The sequence below is a fragment of the Phaseolus vulgaris genome, chromosome 3 (genome assembly GCF_051622355.1).
Source record: "Phaseolus vulgaris cultivar YP4 chromosome 3, ASM5162235v1, whole genome shotgun sequence".
Lineage (NCBI taxonomy): Eukaryota > Viridiplantae > Streptophyta > Magnoliopsida > Fabales > Fabaceae > Phaseolus > Phaseolus vulgaris.
This window is the reverse complement of record NC_143500.1, coordinates 17,418,275-17,439,983: the sequence shown is the minus strand read 5'-3', so window position 1 is coordinate 17,439,983 and position 21,709 is coordinate 17,418,275. Positions and strand designations below refer to the sequence as shown.

At 45.1% G+C, this 21,709-nt stretch overlaps 1 pseudogene; it reads left to right on the top strand.

Annotated features, from left to right (window-relative positions):
- Nucleotides 1-1,466: 1,466 nt before the first annotated feature.
- Nucleotides 1,467-19,302, top strand: LOC150028727 (uncharacterized; annotated as a pseudogene).
- The last annotated feature ends 2,407 nt before the right edge of the window (nt 19,303-21,709 follow it).

Below are 21,709 nucleotides of genomic sequence, written 5' to 3'. Positions count from 1 at the left end.
TCTTGATTTGATTTGAGTCCAGATTTATAATTCTGTGTTTTTTGATCCTTTGGTGCATTTTTCTTTTAGTTTGAGTTCATTTTTGTATGTTAGATCCATACAAATTCATATACATCCACTCCATTGTGTTTTTTTGAAGTTTCTCATTCTGTTTTTAAATTCCAGAATTAGGATTACTCTGTTTTTCAAATTCTGTACTGGCTGTTTTTGTTATGAAATTCAAATACGTTGAAGAAAAATAATGAAAATATGGATATATACAGTTTGATGTATTAGAAAATCAGAAAAAAAAATCAAAACAAAAGACAAAATAGAGAAAAAATGATAAATAAAACAAAAAAAAAGTGTGCATTCTGGCGCTAAAATATACGGTAGTTGGACAATAATTTTGAAAGATTTATCTAATTATTTGGTGCATGTTTTTGGTGTGATTCCAGCGCCAAAAGTTTGCCAAGACCTTGAATCGTTTGTGGTTAAAATTTCAGAATCAAATTCAAAATAGCCAGCTCAGCATAAATATTTTAAGTCACGCTTTGTGAACCTAATTTTTTCTAGTAGTGTTGTTTTGGTTTTTCTAATCAATTCTAGTGCCTTTCTTTAGGTTCCTTTTGTGTGTCATCCTTTGTTGAGTGCCTATTTTTATTGATTGTCCAATATTATTCAAAACTCTTTCTAAGTTGTGTCATATAATTCAAATCCATTTGTTGTTGTCCTGTTTTAAAATTTGAATTGTTTCTTGCTTTCATTTCTTAACCTCTAAATTGTTGGTGGATAAAATTCAATTGGTGCTTGTTAAGTGGAATTAACCTTGTGGGGAGTCTATATCTACTTAGTAGGTACTGTTTTGAATAATTTAATTGGCTAACCATAAGAGGTTAAGGTAAGGAGCTGCAGCAAATACAAATACAAATACAAACACATACACTTTTTAGAACACAACAAGGAAGATCAACCACAAGCTAAGGAGTGCATAGTATAGAAATCTGAATTTTATTTTGTGTAATTCAATTTCTTTGTATTTCTTTGAGTTGTAATTACATTTAACCTTGATTAATTAGTGGATTAATCACGTGTAGACGGTGAGTATGTCTTCAATGGCTCCAAGTGTCTAGAAGCCTCACCTTAGGATTTGTTTAGTTTAAAGCTTTGTAGTTAGCAATCTTTAAATTTTGCTTAGTTAATTGTTTTACGTTAATTACTTGATTTGCATTGCTTATTTGCTTTGTTTGTTTAATTGCTTTGCATTGTTTTCCTTTGCATAAAAATTGACTTTTCATTCCTAATTGTGATCTGAGTAATTTACTTAGAAAAAGAATTGTGTGAAGTTTTTTAGGGATAGATTTTGGAAAGGAAAGACTTGGTACTTAAGAAGTCCTAGTGACTCACTTCTCTTTCCTAGAAAGTTACCTTCACTACTTTCCTTTTCTTTTTTGAGGTAAAATACTTTTAAACATAAATTTTTAGTCATGTCAACTCATTCTTCTAAATCTAGTGAAAGTGATATAAAGTCCATTAAATCTCTTATAAAACAATTAGCCAAGGACTTTCAATCACTCTCATATAGACAATTGGAGCATGAGGCCCAAATCAAGGAGTTGAAAATGGCTAAAGAAAAGGATGAAAGCTCTCAAAAATCTAAAAAAATTCGTTCACATGCATCTAGTTCTCAAAATCATGATTCTTTTGGGGAAGAAAGCCTTAGGATAAATGAATATTATCAACCACCCCCTAGGAGATCTAGAAGAGATAGAAGAGAACAAGAGAGCCCAAGAGAGGTTAGGGTAGATCTACCCCATTTCCATGGAAAAGAAAACGTAGAAGTCTATTTAGATTGGGAGATGAAGGTAGAACAATTGTTTGCTTGCCATAGAGTAAGTGAAGAGAGAAAAGTACCCTTAGCCACTCTTAGTTTTCAAGGGAATGTTATGTATTGGTGGACATCCACAGAAAGAGAGAGGCGTCTTCATAGGGAACCTCCCATAGAATATTGGAATGATCTTAGGGGAGCCCTAAGACGCCGCCATATACCCTCCTATTATAATAGGGAGTTGATGGACAAGCTCCAAAGACTCCAACAAAGAACCATGAGTGTAGAGGAGTATAGGCAAAAGATGGAACTATATATGATGAGAGCCTCCATTAGGGAGAATGAGTCCACCACCATAGCTAGATTCTTAAGTGGGCTAAATCTTTAGATAAGAGATAGAGTTGAACTCTTACCTTATCAAGACTTGAATGACTTGGTTCATTTATGTATCAAAGTTGAACAACAAAATTTAAGGAAAACTTCAAGTCGTAAGGAAGGTTCATACTCTAACTCCTATCCAAAAAGAGATTTTAAGAGGGAGAGTACATCCAAAGAAAAATCAAAAGAGACTCCCAAACCCATAGGTAAAGATATGCTCACTCCACCCATTTGCACTAGGGATGTTAAATGCTTTAAATGCTTTGGAAGAGGACATGTGCAAGCTCAATGTCCAAACCAAAGAACCTTGTTTTTGAAAGGAATAAATGAGTATACTAGTTGTCAAGAAGAACCTAGTGAGAAAGAAGAAGGGGGAGAAGATGAGAGAGTGTATCCTTTAGAGGGGGAATTATTAATGATTAGAAGGACCCTCAACAACCAAACTAGTGTAACCATAGAAACACAAAGAGAGAACATCTTTCACACAAGATGCAAAGTTTTAGAAAACATATGTTCTCTCATTGTGGATGGTGGTTCATGTTGCAATTGTTGTAGCACTAGGTTGGTTGAAAAGTTAAATCTAGAAGTAGTCCTTCATCCTAAATCTTACAAGCTTCAATGGATAAATGAAGATGGGGAACTAACTGTAGATAGACAAGTGAAAGTCGAGTTTTCTATAGGTAACTACCAAGACAATGTTTTATGTGATGTAGTTCCTATGGAAGCTTGTCACATCTTATTGGGTAGACCTTGGCAATTTGACAAGAAAACCATGCACAATGGTCTAACCAATGAGATTACCTTCACCCATAATCAAAAGAAGTTTATACTTAATCCTTTACCACATTCACAAGTGGTGAGAGATAAAGTACAAATGAAACAAAAGAGGGATGAAGAGAAAAAAAAAATCAAAATAGAAAAAGAGAGAATCTTTAAAGAGCAAAAGGCGTGGGAGAAGAGTGTTCCTTCCCACAAAGTCATTCAACAAGACAATCCATCTAAAAATACCTTTGAAAATATGTTTCTTGTTGAACAACCTCAAAGCCTTATCTTTTGTAAAGTGATCCTGCCTGTTGACCAGAACGTTGAAGCTGGCCTCGTCAAACTTGGATCGATGTGTGCGCCGCTTCAACCTCCGTCCTTCGTCACGATCCACCTCAAGAACCTGCAAAAGAACATAGCGGCGCCGCTGCGGCCGATCGCACTCCAACGCCCAAGTCAGTGACCGAACCACCAAATACTAAGAGTAACACTCAAGAACTCTCAAGGAACCGTGAACCAGTTCTCTCTCAGTATATTCAAGAACTCGCAAGCGTAAAGAAGACAATCTGAGCGTGCGTACCTCAGAAGTTCGTTGGGAAACCCTTATATACCTGGGCACTTTCTCTCTCCTGGCAGTTACACACCTGGACACGTGGCTCGCATCCAGTCGTACACGTGCCATCATCTGGAGCCTCCTTGACTTGGGCGCTGCTTCTGACTCTCCTTTGGCTAAGTTACTTATGCATGATACTACTCAGTGCATAGCTGTCCTGGAGTGCGATCTCTACTGGATTGGCGAGCTAGGGTGTCTTTGTACACACCTTCCCTGTGGTCTCGCCGGCCGCCTTCATAATCTGCACCACCTTCATCTTCGGCGATGTGCTTGCTCCGGCGATCTCTAATCACTTGGTCGCCTGAGTTTACATCTGACGACTTCATCTTTAACCCGGTGACCGCCGGTTCTGGTGTGCTGGAGATCGGAGCACGCCAACTTAATAACTGGCGACTTCACGAGCCCCCCGACTTCCTTCCCTTCTGCCAACCTGGCGTCTCGTCAACACGCCTATACCGTAGCTTGATGCCACGTCATCACTCCCGACTACCAGGGCGGTACACAAGCCCCTCAGTCTTAAGCGAAGACTTGTCTAGCGAAAAGACTAAAGGAGTCACGTCAATACCGATCTACGTGGCGCTGGCGCAGAATTCCAAGCGGTTGTACTTTCTGCTTTCCTGACGCTCCACCAAACACTCCTCCCATCGCTCGACACGTGGCTTTATCAACGGTTACCTTCAATTGCCGTTTGCGCTTCCCATACTTATTCGAAAAACCCTTAAACCCATTTCGCTCCACTGTTCCATCACTTTCTTCGTATTCTCAGACGCTTCAACTTTCTTCTGCAAAAGCTCTCAACGTTCTTCAACCTCCTGAATCACCAACTTCCTTCATCACCTTTCCGATCATAAAAAGGTACTTCCTTTACTTCTTCTGCTGGTTTTTCCTGCATTTTAATCGATTTGCATCATCCTTTAACTGTCTGGTGCATATGTTGTGGGCTGTTTTCTCTGTTTCTCCTTTCTCGTAACTTAGGGCTTCGTCTTCGTTACAACGAACCTTCGTTCGTTCGTTTTTCACCCCTCTTTCACGATCGAGTCAGCCTCTGCGAACCCTGATCACCTTTTCTTTTCTTCTTCCTTTGCAGATGGCTTGCTCAAAGATCACCCCAAATCCTCCTCCCTCGTCTCGAAACCCTTCATCTCAAGCACACAACCAACCGCGAGCACCTGGTGCTTCCTCTTCCCAGGCTGAGAGGCCTGCACCCTCCCGCTCTAACCTGGCTCAGGCCACTCCCCCTGTCGCCGGAGGAGCCTCCGTTCCCTCCCCAGACTTCAAAAAATTGTACCCATGGGCCACCTCGACTTTGTTGAAGGAAACATCTTCTGTAAACTCTGCTGGGGCAGTTCTGCGATTGAAGAAAGGGGACGAGCCTCACCTGTCGTTCCACAAGGAGCACGACGAGAAGATGATGGTGCTACCTTGCCCCCCCGACTTGCCAGTGTGCGTCGACGACAAAGGGAACACCGGCGGGTTGTTCTGCTTCATATATACCACCCTGTTCAAGAAGGTGAAACTTAGGTTTCCCTTCACTCGCTTTGAAAGAGAGCTACTTACCGAGCTCGACATCGCCGCAGCCCAGCTCCATCCCAACAGCTGGGCGTTCGTGCGGGCCTTCCAGATCATGTGCGACCACTTGGGGCTGCCAGCGTCAGTGGACGTCTTCCTCTTTCTTTTTGAAGCCAAGCACCCAGGAGATCGCCTGTGGGTGAGTTTGAACGGGATTGCTGGGAGGTCGATCCTCTCTATCTTCCAGCAATCCTACAAAGACTGGAAGGGCAAGTTCGTCCAGGTGCGCCCCAATGACAAGGACGCTTCTCTGCTCGACGGTTTCCCCTTGTATTGGGTAAACAAGGGGAACAAAGAGTCCAAAGGCAGCTTCAGGAGGCCAAGGAGTCCAGACAGCATGGGTGCTTTGGACAAGGACCTATGCTTCTTCTGGAAGAGTGTGGCAGACACCAACATTACCTTCCTCACCACCACGCTAATCTCCTTCGAGTTCTTCGAAGATCAACTCGAAGTTCGCATAGGTTAGAACTCACCTCAACGTTTAAGTCTTTACTTTGACATTACCTCTGCTAACTGTTTATGGGCATCTTGTGTGTTGTGCACAAGACTTTGGTTTTACTTTCTGCACCACTTATCTGCTTTTGTTGCACACTGACTTGTGCGTTTACCTTCTTCTCTGAACTAACCCATGTATCTTGGCATTATGCAGATCGTATGTTGGGCCAGGGCAAACTTGCTGAGCTGAGGGCGCTCGCCCGAGCCCACGGGTTGGCATCGGGCTCCCAGACCGTGCCAAACTCTGTGGTGGAGATCGCCGCTGCACAGGGCAGATCGCCACCCAGAGGCCCAACTTCCTCCGAGGCCCAGCCCGCCAACCAGCGCAAGAAACTTATCCTCAGGAAACCAAAGAGGAAAACCCCTCAAGTGGTTCATGAGGAGGAAGAAGAAGACGACGAGGCGACTGAAGATGGCCTCGTCACCAAGAGGAAGAGGGTGGCGCCCTCTTCACCATCAGCTCCACCTCCACTTCCAACATCAACACCGCCATCCACACCAGCTCCGCCTCCAACATTGCTTCCCCCACCAGCTCCCGCCTCGCCAGTCCAAGTGATTCCATTGGCGTCTGCACCTCCTGTGGTTGAGGCCGCCGAAGCCAACTTCTTGGAGAACCCCCCGAGCGCCTCCACGCCTTATGTATCAGCGGGAGGGGATCCTCCTTCAAATGCTTCAACCGCAGGGGCTGCTCCAGTCGGGGATGAGGGTGCTCACAACTCTCCCATCCTCATCACCGAATCCCCGACGTCGCCACCACGCCAAGAAGCACTCACTGAGCAACCAACTCAAGAAGGTGGCGGCGAAAACCAACAACAAGCCCCCCCGGTGCCTCCACCAGCAAACCTCTCTCTTGAGGTCAAAAGGGTATGGGAGCCCTTTTCAGCAAAACTGAAGATGATGGCAGAGGATTTCCCCTCCATCATCTCTAAAGCTGTGGAGAGCTCTACCAGGAAGCTCCAGGATGACCTTTTCGCACTCTGAACTGAGAATAGCACCATAAGGATTGAGGCGGAGAGGTTATCCTGCAATCTTACACTCGCCGAGATTGAACACTCCCGAGTAGAAGATGCCATGAGCACCGAGCTCCGGGTGGCGCGCAAGGAGGCCACCGATCTACGCCATAAGGTGCAGCTCTTGGCTCAAGAGAAGATTGAGTTGGAGAGCAAGATAGTACCTTATCGCGTCAAAGTGGCTGACCTGGAGGCCTTGATCAAAGCTGACGCCGCCAAGGTGAAGAACCTCGAGAAAAGGTCAGCCGATCGGGAGGTCTTCTTGGGGAAGGTGGAGAAAGAAAGAGACGACACCATGGTCAAGCTCACTGAAGCCACCAAAGAAAACGGGAAGATCGCCGCTGAACTGGGCCAGGTGCAGGCAGAATCCAAGAAGGTTGCTGAAGACCTTCTTCAAGCTCGGGAAACCGTTGAAGAACTTAAGAAACAAGCTGAAGAGCTGAAGCAGCAGAACGAGGGGCTGAAGAAACAGATCGAAGAACTTGACTTGAGCTCTGCCCAGATTCTTGCTGCTGGATTCGAGGCCGCCCGGGAACAGTTCGCCTGCCTGTTCCCCGATCTAGATCTTACCATGGTGTCTCTTAACAACAAGGTGGTGGACGGGAAGGTTGTTCCTGCTGAAGACTGATTGATTCCCTCCATCCACTACCTTTATGCTTTCTCCTTACATATGGTTGTAATAAACTTTCTATTTTTCTGTACATGTGCCTTGAACTGATATTTACTTCATGATAAGGTCTTTGTATTCTTCTTATAACTTCTCTGTCTGCTTTATCTTTGCTTGCACAATTTTCTTCAAGAAATTAACTTAGCGATTTCGTAAGCGCGATTATATACTTAACTGCTTCGAATCGCTGACTTTTGAATAACAATCACTCTAACAACTTGTAATCTCAAGGCAATGAACCTTAGCGTAGGATCGCTCTTCAAATAACAAACTTCAACTCAACTAATGGCTTAAGACATCGCTCACCCGATCTGCCTTATCAAAACGGGTCTTAACTTTCTCGCCATTGCTTGAACTTTTCCTGGTCGCCAAAGACTCTTGGCGATATCAGCTTCTTCCTGCCTCCACAACTTGGCCATTGTTCCTTTATCTGGGGGTAGAGGCGCCTTTCGGATCCTTCTCTACCTTCCTGAACTTCAGAACAAAAGACCGGGTGACTAGGCGTTCTCTTCGAACCTACCTTAGCCACCCTCCAAACTTCTTCCACCCTTTACACCATACCTGAACTCGTTCGAGACGAGAAGGATTTTATCTTGCCTGAACTCGCTCGTCGGCGAGAAGGTCTTTAACTCGCCTGAACTCGCTCATAGGCGAGAAGGTCTTTAACTCGTGCCTCTACATTGCCCCAGGGGTTACATCTCCTCTCCCCCAAAAACACTGAGGACTTTTTGTCGGCGCCTCTACATTGCCCCAGGGGTTACATCTTCTCGCCCCCAGAAACACTGAGGACTTTTTCACTAGTGCCTCTACATTGCCCCAGGGGTTACATCTTCTCGCCCCCAGAAACACTGAGGACTTTTCGCTCTTCCTCGCCTGCACTCGCTCGACGGCGAGGAGGTCTTTATCTCGCCTCAGAACGCGCGAGGGCGTTGAGGTCTTTTAACTGGTGCCTCCGATCGCCGAAAGACGATGAGGACTTTAGCTTTAACTGATGCCGCCAATCGCCGAAAGACAATGGGGACTTTAACTTTAACTGATGCCGCCAATCGCCGATAGACAATGGGGACTTTAACTTTTTAGAAAGCATGCAATATATCTTTAACTTGCCTTAAATCACATATAAGTGACAAGGTCTTTCTTCAAAACTTTGGAAAACAGCAAGCATGCAATCTAAAACACCTTAAACTTTGAAAACTTTTCTTTATTGGGTGGCCTCGTTAAAAACCCTCCTTAGGGAAAAAAGAGTGCCCCCTTCAAACTGTTTTAACAGAGACATCGTAATATAACTTCGTGTTTGTCTTTACTTACAAAGTTCTCAACTGTAATATAACTTGAGGTGCGTGGCGTTCCAGGTGCGAGGAATCGCCCCTCCTTCCAATGTCTCTAAGCGGTAGGCGCCGTTCCCGAGCGCCTCGGTTATTCTGAACGGCCCCGTCCACTTGGGCGACAGCTTATTCTCCATCTCGTACTGGTGGGCTTTCCTCATCACCAGGTCGCCTTCTCTGAACTGTCTCGACATCACCTTCGAGTTATATCTTCGTTCAATCCTTCTCTTCACCGCCTCAGCTTTTAATCTCGCCTCTTCCCTGACCTCATCCAGTAGATCCAAGTTCAACCTTCTCTCCTCATTCGTGTCTTCCTCCACGAAGTTTTGGAATCTCGGCGAGCTCTCCTGGATCTCCACTGGAATCATTGCGTCGTACCCATAGACCAAACTGAACGGGGTCTCGTGGGTTCCTAACTGCTCTGTGGTGTGGTACGCCCAGACTATACGGGGCACCTCCTCAGCCCAACTTCCTTTGGCTTTTTCTAGCCTTCTCTTCAAACCTCTTAGCAACACCCGATTGGCTGACTCTACTTGGCCATTCGTCTGAGGGTGCTCGACGGATGCAAACACTTGCTGAATTCCCACCCCTTCGCACAGCTTCTTCAACAAGTGACTTGCAAACTGAGTCCCATTGTCCGACACCAGGCGCTTGGGCACACCAAACCGGCACACAATGTTCTTCCACACGAAACCTTCGATCTTGTGTGCGGTGATCTGGGCCACTGGTTCTGCTTCAATCCACTTGGTGAAATACTCAATCGCCACCACCAAGTACTTCATCTGCCTGATCGCCAGCGGGAATGGTCCCAGGATGTCGATTCCCCATGTATGAAACGGCCAAGGGCTGTAGATCGACTTCAACTCCTCGGGAGGCGCCTTGTGCCAATCGGCGTGCTGCTGGCATTGCTTGCAGCACTGCGCATACCTCTTGCAATCTTCTCTCATCGTTGGCCAGTAGTAACCTGCACGGAGAGTCCTTGCGGCCAGAGCTCGACCCCCGACGTGGCTTCCGCATATCCCTTCATGGAGCTCTGCCATAATTCTCGTACATTTTTCTCCGTGCACGCACTCCAGGAGTGGGTGAGTGAACCCAAACCTGTACAACTCGCCATCAATCAATGTGAACTTGCTAGAATTCTTCTTTATCTTCCTAGCCTCTGTCGGATCCAGCGGGAGAAGGCCATCTGCCAGGCACCGCTTGTACTGTGTTATCCAGGTGTCTGGCTCATGGGTAGCGCAGACCTGCGTCATGTTCACCTTCTCTCCCCGACATGCTCTTATCCTCGGCGATCTCAAGGTCTCTTGAGTCAAGGATTTGTGACTCCTCGCCGCTTTCTCCGTCGACTTGCTTATCTGAAGGACCAGGTCATCTGCTACAAATGCTCTCGGCGTCTTCAGAGTTTCTTGAATCACCGTCCTCTGCCTACCCCCCTTGCCTGAACTGGCAAGCTTGGCTAGCAAGTCAGCTCGGGCATTCTGCTCTCTGGGCACATACACCACTTCAAAGGAGGCGAAGGAACTCTTCAACTCCTGTACATACTCCAGGTAAGCCGCCATTTGTGGATCTTTATCCTGGAACTCGCCTGTTACTTGCCCCGTGACTAGCAGCGAGTCACTCTTTGCCATCAACACCCTGGCTCCCATCTCTTTAGCCAGCAAGATCCCGACGATCATCGCCTCATATTCTGCTTGATATTTGCTGGCTTTGAAGGCAAACCTCAAAGATTGTTCGATCAGCACGCCGTTGGGTCCCTCCAAGATGACTCCAGCACCACTACCCTGCTGGTTCGACGATCCGTCCACTGAAAGCACCCAACGGAAGTCATCCCCTTCAACTCGTGTCGCCTCAGATGAGAGCTCGACCACGAAATCTGCGAAGATCTGCCCCTTAATCGGGCCTCGGGGCTCATACTTAATATCAAACTCCGACAGCTCCACCGCCCACTTCACCATCCTCCCAGCAACGTCAGGCTTCTTCAAGACCTTCTGGATGGGCAAGTCAGTCATTACCAGTATCGTGAAGCTATGGAAATAGTGGCGCAACCTCCTCGCCGAAAATACCACAGCCAACGCAGCCTTCTCCAGGGCCTGATATCTCGTTTCGGGGCCCTGCAGCACCTTACTAACAAAATAAATAGGCCTCTGAGCCTGATCTTGGTCCTGGGCGAGCACCGCACTCACCGCCCTCTCAGTTACGGCAAAATACAACCTGAGAGGGGTTCCCACCAGCGGTTTGCACAAAACCGGCGTGCTCGCCAGATACTCCTTAAGCTTGACGAAGGCTTCCTCACACTCCTTCGTCCAGGCAAACTTGTTATTGCGCCTCAAACACTGGAAATAGGGATGGCCCTTCTCTCCGCTAGCTGACACGAAGCGAGACAGGGCGGCCATCTGACCTGTGAGCTGTTGTACTTCCTTCACAGTGACCGGGCTCCTCATCGCCAAGATGGCGGCACACTTATCCGGGTTGGCCTCTATTCCTCTTTCAGTTAAGAGGAAACCCAAAAACTTTCCAGCCTCCACGCCAAAGATGCATTTCTCTGGATTCAGCTTCAACCTGAACTTGGCGATCGTCATGAACAACTCCTCCAAGTCCGCAACGTGCTTGCTTTTCTCTGGCGAGGTGACGACCATGTCATCCACATACGCTTGCACATTCCTTCCCAGCATCGGTGCAAGTACTCGATCCATCAACCTCTAGTACGTGGCCCCCGCATTCTTCAGCCCAAACGGCATCACCTTGTAGCAGTAGCACGATCTCTCGGTCATGAAGGCAGTCTTCTCTTCATCCATGGGATGCATCTTGATCTGGTTATACCCCGAGAAGGCATCCAGGAAACTCAACAACTTACACCCTGCAGCACTATCCACCAGGGCATCTATGCTTGGTAAAGGATATGAGTCCTTTGGACAAGCCTTATTCAGATCAGTGAAATCGACGCACATGCGCCATTTCCCATTACTCTTCTTCACCAGCACGACATTGGCCAGCCAATCAGGGTACTGCACCTCCCTGATATGGCCTGCGGCAAGGAGTTTCTGTGTTTCGTCTCTGATCGCCTACCTCCTCTCCTCATTGAACTTCCTTCTCCTCTGTCGTACTGGTCTCACCGAGCTGTCCATCGCCAAATGATGGCACAAGAAGTCGGGATCGATCCCGGGCATGTCCGAAGCGGACCATGCAAATGCATCCAGATGTCGTTCTATCACCTTGGCGATCTGGTCCTGGAGCTCGACCCCCAGGGATCTTCCCAGCTTGAAGATCTTTCCCCCGGTCTCTCTCTCGAGCCACTGCTCGACAGGTTTTGGCCTGGTCTCTCTGGCGATCACCGCCCTGGCGATTCCCAGCTCTCTCGCTTCCTCAGGGCGATTCCTCGCCTCTTCTTCCTCCAGACCGGCGTTCCCCTCTCCCAGCTCAGCATCCACCATCTCCACGTCTCTTCCGGCGGTCTCTTCCATCACCGTCGATCTGGGCTTCACACCAGGAGGCGGGGTGGTTGTCACGTAACTCACAGACCTTTTGTTTTTCAGGCTATTCTCATAGCACTTCTTCGCTTCTTTCTGGTCAGATTTGATGGTGATCACCACCCCCTCCATAGACGGCAACTTCACCTTCATGTGCCGGGTTGATGGTATGGCGCCTATTCTGTTGAGCGTGGGCCTTCCCAACAGAATGTTGTATGCTGAAGGAGCGTTCACGACAAGGTATTTGATTTTTTCTGTTCTCGAACCCGCCTCATCTGTAAACGTAGTCCTCAACTCAATGTACCCCCTGACCTCCACCTGGTCACCAGCGAAACCATACAAACACCCTCCATAGGGCCTCAACTGGTCAAGGGGCAGCTCCAACTGCGTGAAAGTCGGCCAGAACATCACGTCTGCCGAGCTTCCTTGGTCCACCAGAACCCTGTGGACCTTTCTTCCTGCCGTGATCAACGAGATGACTATGGGATCGTTGTCATGAGGCACAACGTCCCGAAGATCTTGCTTGGTGAACGTAATGTCCACATCCGGCGAGTGGTCTTCAAACATATCCACCGTCATCACAGACCTCGCATACCTCTTCCTCTGTGATGCGGTGCATCCACCCCCTGAGAAACCCCCTGCAATGGTGTGGATTTCCCCGTGCGTAGGCATCTCGTGCTGCTGAGCCTCTCCACCTGCTGGTTGGGAGCTTGACGCGCCCCCCGTCCTTCTATCCAGCAAATAGTCATTTAGGAACCCGCTCTTAACCAGATCGTCGAGCTGGTATCCTAAAGCCAAGCACGAATCCACAGTGTGGCCAAAGCCCTGGTGAAACTCACACCAGGCGTTTGGCTTTGGTCCCAGCACCTTGTCGCCTACCTTCTCGGGCGCTTTCAACCTAGCTGAAATGTTGGGAATGGCGATCAGGTCCGCCAATCCCATGACAAACTTGTGCTTAGGCGGGCGATTGTATTCCCGGCGTGCTGGTTGCGGGCGTCCTTGGCTCCTGCCCTTGTTCTTCCTTGGATCATAAGGATGGCGAGTCCTCTGATCCCTTCTGGCCGCCGCTGTCTCCAGCACCCTCTGTGGCTGGATCCTGGTCTGGGCGCGTGGCCTAGCGGGAGCCACGCTTCCTCTCTTCTCGGCGACTTCACTCTCGTCGGCGATGTGGGCCACCGCAAGTCGCCTAACATCAGCAAACGTGGCGGGGTGAGCCCTGATCAATGCCTCGCAGAATGGTCCCGGCAGCACGCCCTTCTTAAATGCGTAGACCAGCATTTCCTCATCTTTGGCCGGCGATCTGACCATCTGCGCCCCAAAGCGATTCAAGTAGTCCCTGAGGGACTCTCCCTGATATTGCCTTATATCAAACAAATCGTAAGACACCCTGGGCGGTGCCTTATTCACAATGTACTGCTCGACGAAAATCTTAGAAAACTGTTGGAAGTTGGTTATGTGACCTGTAGGCAGGCTCACAAACCATTCCAGCGCCGTTCCCTGGAGTGTGCTCACGAACATCTTGCAGTACACGGCGTCTGATCCTCCTGACAGCATCATCTGCGTATGGAACGTGGTGAGATGAGCCTCAGGATCCTCCACGCCTGTAAAAACAGCCTTAACAGGTACCACACTCGCAGGAATAGGCGTGTCAGTAATCGCCTGAGCGAAGGGCATAGGAAAAACACGAGGCGGCGTTGACGGCGCGACCTCTTCAGCAATAGGACACCCTCGCTGCTCCTGAAGAGCTTGACGCAGCTCTTCAGTCACTTTGCTAAGCTCATCATTCCTGGCCCGAGAGGCGACCAGGTCCTCATGCATTCTCGCCTGCTCTATACGCGAGGCTTCTACAGTTGCCTGCAACGAACGCATAATCTCCACCATCTGCACCATGGTCATGGCGCCGGCGCCTTCAGCAGCAACGGGCGCAACTGGACTTGAACGGTTGCTTCTCATTTTTCTCATGAAACTTGACGAATCACAGAGTGCAACGAACAACACTTCCTTCAGCGACGATCGATTCGGCGATCAATCGGTCAAAACTGCGCGAAACTCCGAAAGAAAACTCAAGAACATAGAAAACTCTCCACAGAAACCTGCGACTCCACCAGAAACCACCGCTTCTTCCACGAAAAACCAAACAAGCCAAAGAACTCAAATCTCACCGAACAAAACTCGTGCAATCAGCAGAAAACTTCACCTCACCGAACAAAAATCCAAACGAACGGTGGAAAGCACGAAAATACCGAACAAAATTCAGATGAACAGCGAACAATGGTTGCACCAGCACACAACCACACAGAAAACTACAAGAACCTCCAAGAACTCACGCTGTGGATGGGAACAGGTTTTACACGGCCCCACGGTGGGCGCCTGATGATCCTGCCTGTTGACCAGAACGTTGAAGCTGGCCTCGTCAAACTTGGATCGACGTGTGCGCCGCTTCAACCTCCGTCCTTCGTCACGATCCACCTCAAGAACCTGCAAAAGAACATAGCGGCGCCGCTGCGGCCGATCGCACTCCAACGCCCAAGTCAGTGACCGAACCACCAAATACTAAGAGTAACACTCAAGAACTCTCAAGGAACCGTGAACCAGTTCTCTCTCAGTATATTCAAGAACTCGCAAGCGTAAAGAAGACAATCTGAACGTGCGTACCTTAGAAGTTCGTTGGGAAACCCTTATATACCTGGGCACTTTCTTTCTCCTGGCAGTTACACACCTGGACACGTGGCTCGCATCCAGTCGTACACGTGCCATCATCTGGAGCCTCCTTGACTTGGGCGCTGCTTCTGACTCTCCTTTGGCTAAGTTACTTATGCATGATACTACTCAGTGCATAGCTGTCCTGGAGTGCGATCTCTACTGGATTGGCGAGCTAGGGTGTCTTCGTACACACCTTCCCTGTGGTCTCGCCGGCCGCCTTCATAATCTGCACCACCTTCATCTTCGGCGATGTGCTTGCTCCGGCGATCTCTAATCACTTGGTCGCCTGAGTTTACATCTGGCGACTTCATCTTTAACCCGGTGACCGCCGGTTCTGGTGTGCTGGAGATCGGAGCACGCCAACTTAATAACTGGCGACTTCACGAGCCCCCCGACTTCCTCCCCTTCTGCCAACCTGGCGTCTCGTCAACACGCCTATACCGTAGCTTGATGCCACGTCATCACTCCCGACTACCAGGGCGGTACATAAAGGAACACTTGCAAGCATAGTGAAAAAAGAATCCTTAAAAGAGGATTGCATAGATAAAAATGTAGTAGATTATTTTGCATATGTACTAAGATATCACCAAGTGAAGGTCAAGTTATCTATAGGCATCTACAAAGATAAACTTTATGTGAGGTAGTACCTAAAGAAACTTGTCATGTCTTATTGAGACGACCATTGCAAAGTGTTAAAATTTTCATGATCAATGGTCGTACCAACGAGACTACCTTCACACATGAAAGAGAAATTCTTCAAGAAGGAAAACTCATGGGCCAATTTAGAGTTGATAAAACTCTAGAGCTTTTTAAAGGAAAATTCTTTTGGTCACCCATGAGAAAAGATGTTCAAAGACATTACCCTAGATGCATTTCTTATTTTAAAACTAACTCTAAGGCAATGTCTCATGAACTCTATGCTCATTCACCCTTTACAAGTGCTCCATGGCAAGACATAAGCATAGATTTTATATTAGAACTTCCTAGGACAACAAAAGGGTTTGAATCTAATTTTATGGTTATGGATAAGCTCTTCTTTAGAGAAGTGATAAGACTTTATGGTTTATCTCCAAGCATAGTTAAATGAAGAACCAAAATGTGAAAACCATTTTTTGAGATTCTTTTGGAAAAACTTGGAACTAAGTTGAACTTTTCAATTTCTTATCATCCTCAAACGAATGGCCAAAATGAAGTTGAAAATATAATTCTTTCTACTATGCTTAGAGTAATCATGAGAGACAATCACAACTCTAGGGATAATTATGCAAACAATAAAGTAGTTCACAAGACTACTAATATTTCTTCATTTGAAGTTGTATATGGGTTTGATCCTCTTACTTCTTTAGATTTATTACCCCTTCCTAATCCACATATCTTTGTGCATAAGGAAGGAGTTACAAAAGCAGAATTTGTTAAAAAAATGCATGAGAGGATTCAAGAACAAGTACAACAAAAAATAGAGAAATATTATGAGAAGTTGTCAAAAACAATAGAAAAACAAGAGGAATGACAACTTCATAAAGCTGATTTTTATACAACTGCTTCACCTAACTCATTTGCTTTGTTTGATTATTCCCATAGATGGACGTTTGATCCGGGAGGACGAGCATAGTTGTCAAAGCAAGAGGCTGCTATCCGAGATTGACCCTGTGGATCTGAGGATAGATTTTCTCAAGAAGGAGGAGATGATGAACACCATCCAGCCACATACATCCCCCTACTAATGACGAGGACGAAGCCTTGGATTTGAGGACAAATACTTTTCAAGAGGGAGGGGATGATGGAAGAGGCCCCAACACCAATCCATTGAAAGGCCACCAAAATGTCAAATTGATGCAACCACTAGAGTTATGGTCAAAGAGGGGTCAAGAGGACACATTCTACATGTCATAAACTCTAGTGTAGAATAGTTTTTACATTTCTTGCATAGAAATTTCTTTTGTAATTTTGTTTAAATTGTAATTAGGTTGAATGTAGGCATCTAAAAACCAACCTAAGTTAGATTAGGGTTTCTAGAAACACCTAATCTAACTACGGTCGGTCATTTAGACCTAATTGCATCACATGAAGCACACCTTGTCACACTTGCCATGTGAGCTACAATTAGGCGCCAACTTTCAAACCACTAGGATTTGAATTTCCCACCATTTGCCTTGGCCATTTTCGGTCCTCCTTGGCTATAAAAGGAGGAGCCTACCTCTTGTATTTTCAAGATTAATTCATTAGTGAAATGCTGCCAATTTTGTGTCATTCTCACTCTTTGCCTAAAACCTCTTAGGAATAGGCTCTTAATCTTCCGAAACTTTCACCTTCCAAGTGAGATGGCCTCACCACTCACTCTTCATACTTAGCATGCACCTTCAAGGAGTCTAGCTCTCTACGTGAGATCCTTGTTCCACCATCAATCCATGGAGCTTCCGCAAATTCACTCAAAAACCGCAAAGAAGAAGACACAAATCCATCAGGAAGCAATGGATGTGATGGATCAAGGAGGAATCATATAGAGCTATGAGTTTCTTGTAGGTGCATGAAAGGTATGAAGAGTGATTGGTTGGGCCATATCACTTGGAGAAAGGTGGAGGTGAAGATCAAAGTGTCTAACCTAGAGAGACTAGACAAGGGAGTAGAAGCTTGCAATATTTGGCAGCATTTTACTCATAAAATTGATCTTACAAAACATGAGTCAAGCACACTATTATATGGGTGCAAGTGCCTTGGAGAACAAGGAGTAAGGGTAGGATGGGGAATAGACAAAAGAGCAGCTTCTAGGGTTTTGACTAAAGTCAATGTCGCAGCCTAGGATCAAAGTTCTAGAAGCTAGGTTAACTTCTTACCCTAAAAGGCTTTACTCAATCTACAATGATAAGCACACCTCCCCCATTATGCTAAAGGAACCCTATTTTACTGAAATTACAAATAAAGAAACTAGCTCTCATGGCTTGGGCTTTACTTCTTGTGGTCCTCTTTGAACATATAAAGAAAAGTTTCTCTGCAATCAATAACAGAGTCCCAATCTTCTTGAATCCTCTTTGCCATGGACCTAGTTGTTAGGCTTGAACTAGGGCCTGAGTTTGGGCCTCTTCCATCAACAACACTACCTAGTTCTAACTTATCTAACATGGTTTAATCATCATAATAATCTTTTATAACTCAAACTTGCATATAGAATAACTTAGATTAAATATAACTTGATGGAAGAGGGCCAAGCACAACCTCATATAAAAAGACAAGAGCCAAGACATGCGCATCCAAAGCCAAACCAATAGCGTCTAGGCCAAAGGAAGGAGCATCTAGGCTAAAGTGAAAAGCGTCTAGCATAAGGTGGAGAGCGTCTAAAGGGAGAGCGTCTAGAAGGAAGGGTAGACCGTCTAGGACCTATTAATAGGTCCATGACCAAGCTACGGATGTGAGACTTGGGCCAAGCTATGGATGGGAGAGAAAGCAACTTGTACATGCTACATGAAGGCCCATTAGGGGTAGCTTAGTATTAGTGTAGTGTGAATAGCATAAACTTGTTTCGATGTGATTTACCCTAGATTTGCTCACATTCTAGAATGTTTCTCCACATGGTCGGCCATGTGCTCCATGTGCTCCATGTGATGTAATTTGCATTTCATTTTGATTAGCATTAGGGTTGCATTATGGTCCTCCTTAGCCTATAAAAGGAGGAGCCTACACCTTGTATTTTCAAGACTATTTTGAGTAATGAAATGCTGCCCAAGTGCCATTCAAATTACTCCCTTGCCAAATTCTCTCTAGAATTAGGTTTTTAGTCTTCAAACCTCACCCCCAAATGGAGATGGCCGAACCACTCCAACCTTCACTACCTCTCATGCACCCTCAAGGTCACCACACCTCTTAGGAGGACCTTGTTCCACTCTCATCCATTAAGCTTCCGCACCATCATCAACAAAAATCCAAGAAGAGCTCATAGGAATGCCATCATTTGGTATCAGAGCTATGGTTCTTCAAAGATGAGTATCTCTTTGTGTCTTTTCTTTTGAGTTCTTTTTATTTCCTAGTTGTTCATCTTGTTTCCAAGTTGTCTTGTTGTTTTATCTGTTTTTAATATGATTTGAATGCTTTTCTATTCAATTCAATCGGTAGTTTTTGTTCAAATTGTGCTTGAACATCTTCTTTCAATTTTGTGTAGGATTCTTGATATTTTGTGTTGCTGTTTTTATTTTTAGGCATTTGAGTCTTGATTGCAATTTTCATTCGGTTCATATTAATGCTTGAGTCATTTTATTTTATGAATCTATAAGTTTTGTCAAGTCTTGTGTTTCCATATTTGTCATCAAATCTTAGTAGTACTTTTTTTGGCTTATTTGTTTCTTGTTTTTGGTATAAATGCTTGATCTGAATCTGCTGTGTTAGATCCACACAAATTCCTTACACTAATTCCATTGTGTTTCTTTTGGTATATCATTCTGTTTTTATTTCCAGATTTACAGAATCCTCTGTTTCCACCATTATGTTTTGGCTGATTTTGCTTATGAAAATTAATTTACACATAAGAAAATTCTGAGCCTCTGGATTTTTCAAGATTGAGGTGTTAGCAAGAGAAAAAAAAAGAATCAGTTCAAAAAAAGAAATAGAAAAAAAATGATAAATATTACAAAAAAAGTGTGCAAATCTGACGCTACAACTGGCGATTCTGAGCACTGATTTTGGAAAAATTATTAAAATTAAATGGTGCATGCGTTTGGAGTGAAACCAACGCCCAAAATTTTTTAAGATCTTGATCTGTTTGAATATAAATTTTCAGTAGCAAATATTAAAAGGCCACAACATATCTGTTTGAAAATCACGCATTCTGGACCACAACAATTTGTTTCAGTGGTGCTGTTTTTTTTTTATTTTGAAATCAAATCTAGTGCTATTCCATAGGTTCCATTTTGTGTACCTTTTTATTTGCTTGTCTAATTTCATTGAAACTCTTTCTAGTTGTCACATTTAATTCCATTTGTGTGGTACTGCTTTTCAAATTAATTTGTTTCTTGCTTTAATTCTTTGACCTCTAAGCTTGGTGGTGGATTAATTATCAATTGGTACTTGTTTGAGTGGAAATTGACTTGAGAGGAGTCTAGTTTTCTTAAAAGGTGCTGGATTGAAGAATTAATTACCTAATTCCAAGAGGAACAAAGGCAAGGGCAGAAACAAACACCTACCGAATACACCACATACATTGGAAGGCCCAACAAAGAAGAGACAACAAAGGAAGTGCAAATAGAAAATCAACAAAGGGAGTTCCATCTAATTTCTTTGCAACTTAACTCTTGTTAATTACTTGTTTAATTATGCAATTAGACGGTGAGTGTGTCTTCAAGGGCTCCAAGTGTCCAAGAAGCCTCACCTAGGGCCGACTAGCTTAAAACTATCTAGCTTAGTTTTTGTTAATTGCTTTAATTGCATCTTTTTGCCTTTAATTAGCTACGCTTATTAATTGTTTTGTCTTGTTTAAGCTTTGTTAATTTTGCTTGGTTGATTAGATAGTTTGCATTGTTTCTTGCATTAAAATTTGATTTTTCCAACTTAATTGTGTTTTAAGTGGTTTACCAAGAGAAAGATTTGTGTGAAGACATTGAGGGATAGTTTTTGGCAAAGGCAAGACTTGGTATTTAAGTAGTCCATTGTGACTCACCTCTCTTCCCTGGAAAACTACCTTCTTTAACTTCCCTAATTTTTCTCAAAGTAAAACACTTTTATACACAAAGCTCTAGTCATGTATTCTCATTCTGCAAAGTCTATTGAAAGTGATGTAAAGTCCATGAAATCTCTTTTAAAACAACTTGCAAAGGACGTACAACTCATTTCATATAGACAATTGGAAAATGAGTCTAAAATCAATGAGTTAGCTAGAGCAAAGGAAGAGAAATCCCAAAGTTCAAAAAAATCCAATAACCATGCATCTCTTTCACAAATCCAAGAATCTCTAGGGGAGGGAAGCCTTAGAATCCATGATTACTACCAACCACCCCCTAGGAGAAATAGAAGAAGAGAGGAAGAGAGCCCAAGGGAAGTAAGGGTAGACCTACCCCATTTCTATGGTAAGGAAGATGTAGAGGTATACCTAGATTGGGAGATGAAAGTAGAGCAACTCTTTGCTTGCCATAGGGTGAGTGAAGAAAGGAAGGTACCCTTAGCAACCCTTAGTTTCCAAAGTAATGCCATGTATTGGTGGACCTCTCTAGAGAGAGACCGACGTCTTCATAGGGAGCCTCCCATAGAATATTGGAATGACCTTAGGGGAGCCCTAAGACGTCGCCACATACCTTCCTACTACCATAGGGAGTTAATGGACAAGCTCCAAAGACTCCAACAAAAGAACATGAGTGTGGAAGAGTATAGGCAGAAAATGGAGCTCTACATGATGAGAGCATCCATTAGAGAGGAAGAGATCACCACCATATCTAGGTTTCTAAGTGGGCTCAACCTTGAGATAAGGGATAGAGTTGAACTTCTACCCTACCAAGACTTGAATGACTTGGTTCAACTTTGCATTAAAGTTGAACAACAAAATTTGCGCAAAACTTCAAGTCAAAGGGTGGGTTCTTACTCCAACTTTTATCCCAAGAAAGACTTTAAAAGGGAAGGTAGCACATCTAGAGAAGAACCCAAAGAAACTACCAAACCTTTAGTAAAAGATGCCTCCACCCCACCCATTCGTGCTAGGGACACCAAGTGTTTTAAGTGTTTTGGAAGAGGACATGTGCAAGCACAATGTCCAAACCAAAGGGCTTTGTTCTTAAAAGGAAAAGATGAGTACACTAGTGGTGAGGATGAACCTAGTACACAAGAAAAGGGGGAAGGAGAGAGGATAAATCCTTTGGAGGGGGACTTATTGATGATTCAAAGAATCCTCCACAATCAACCTAGTGCATCCATCGAGCACAACGAGAGAACATCTTTC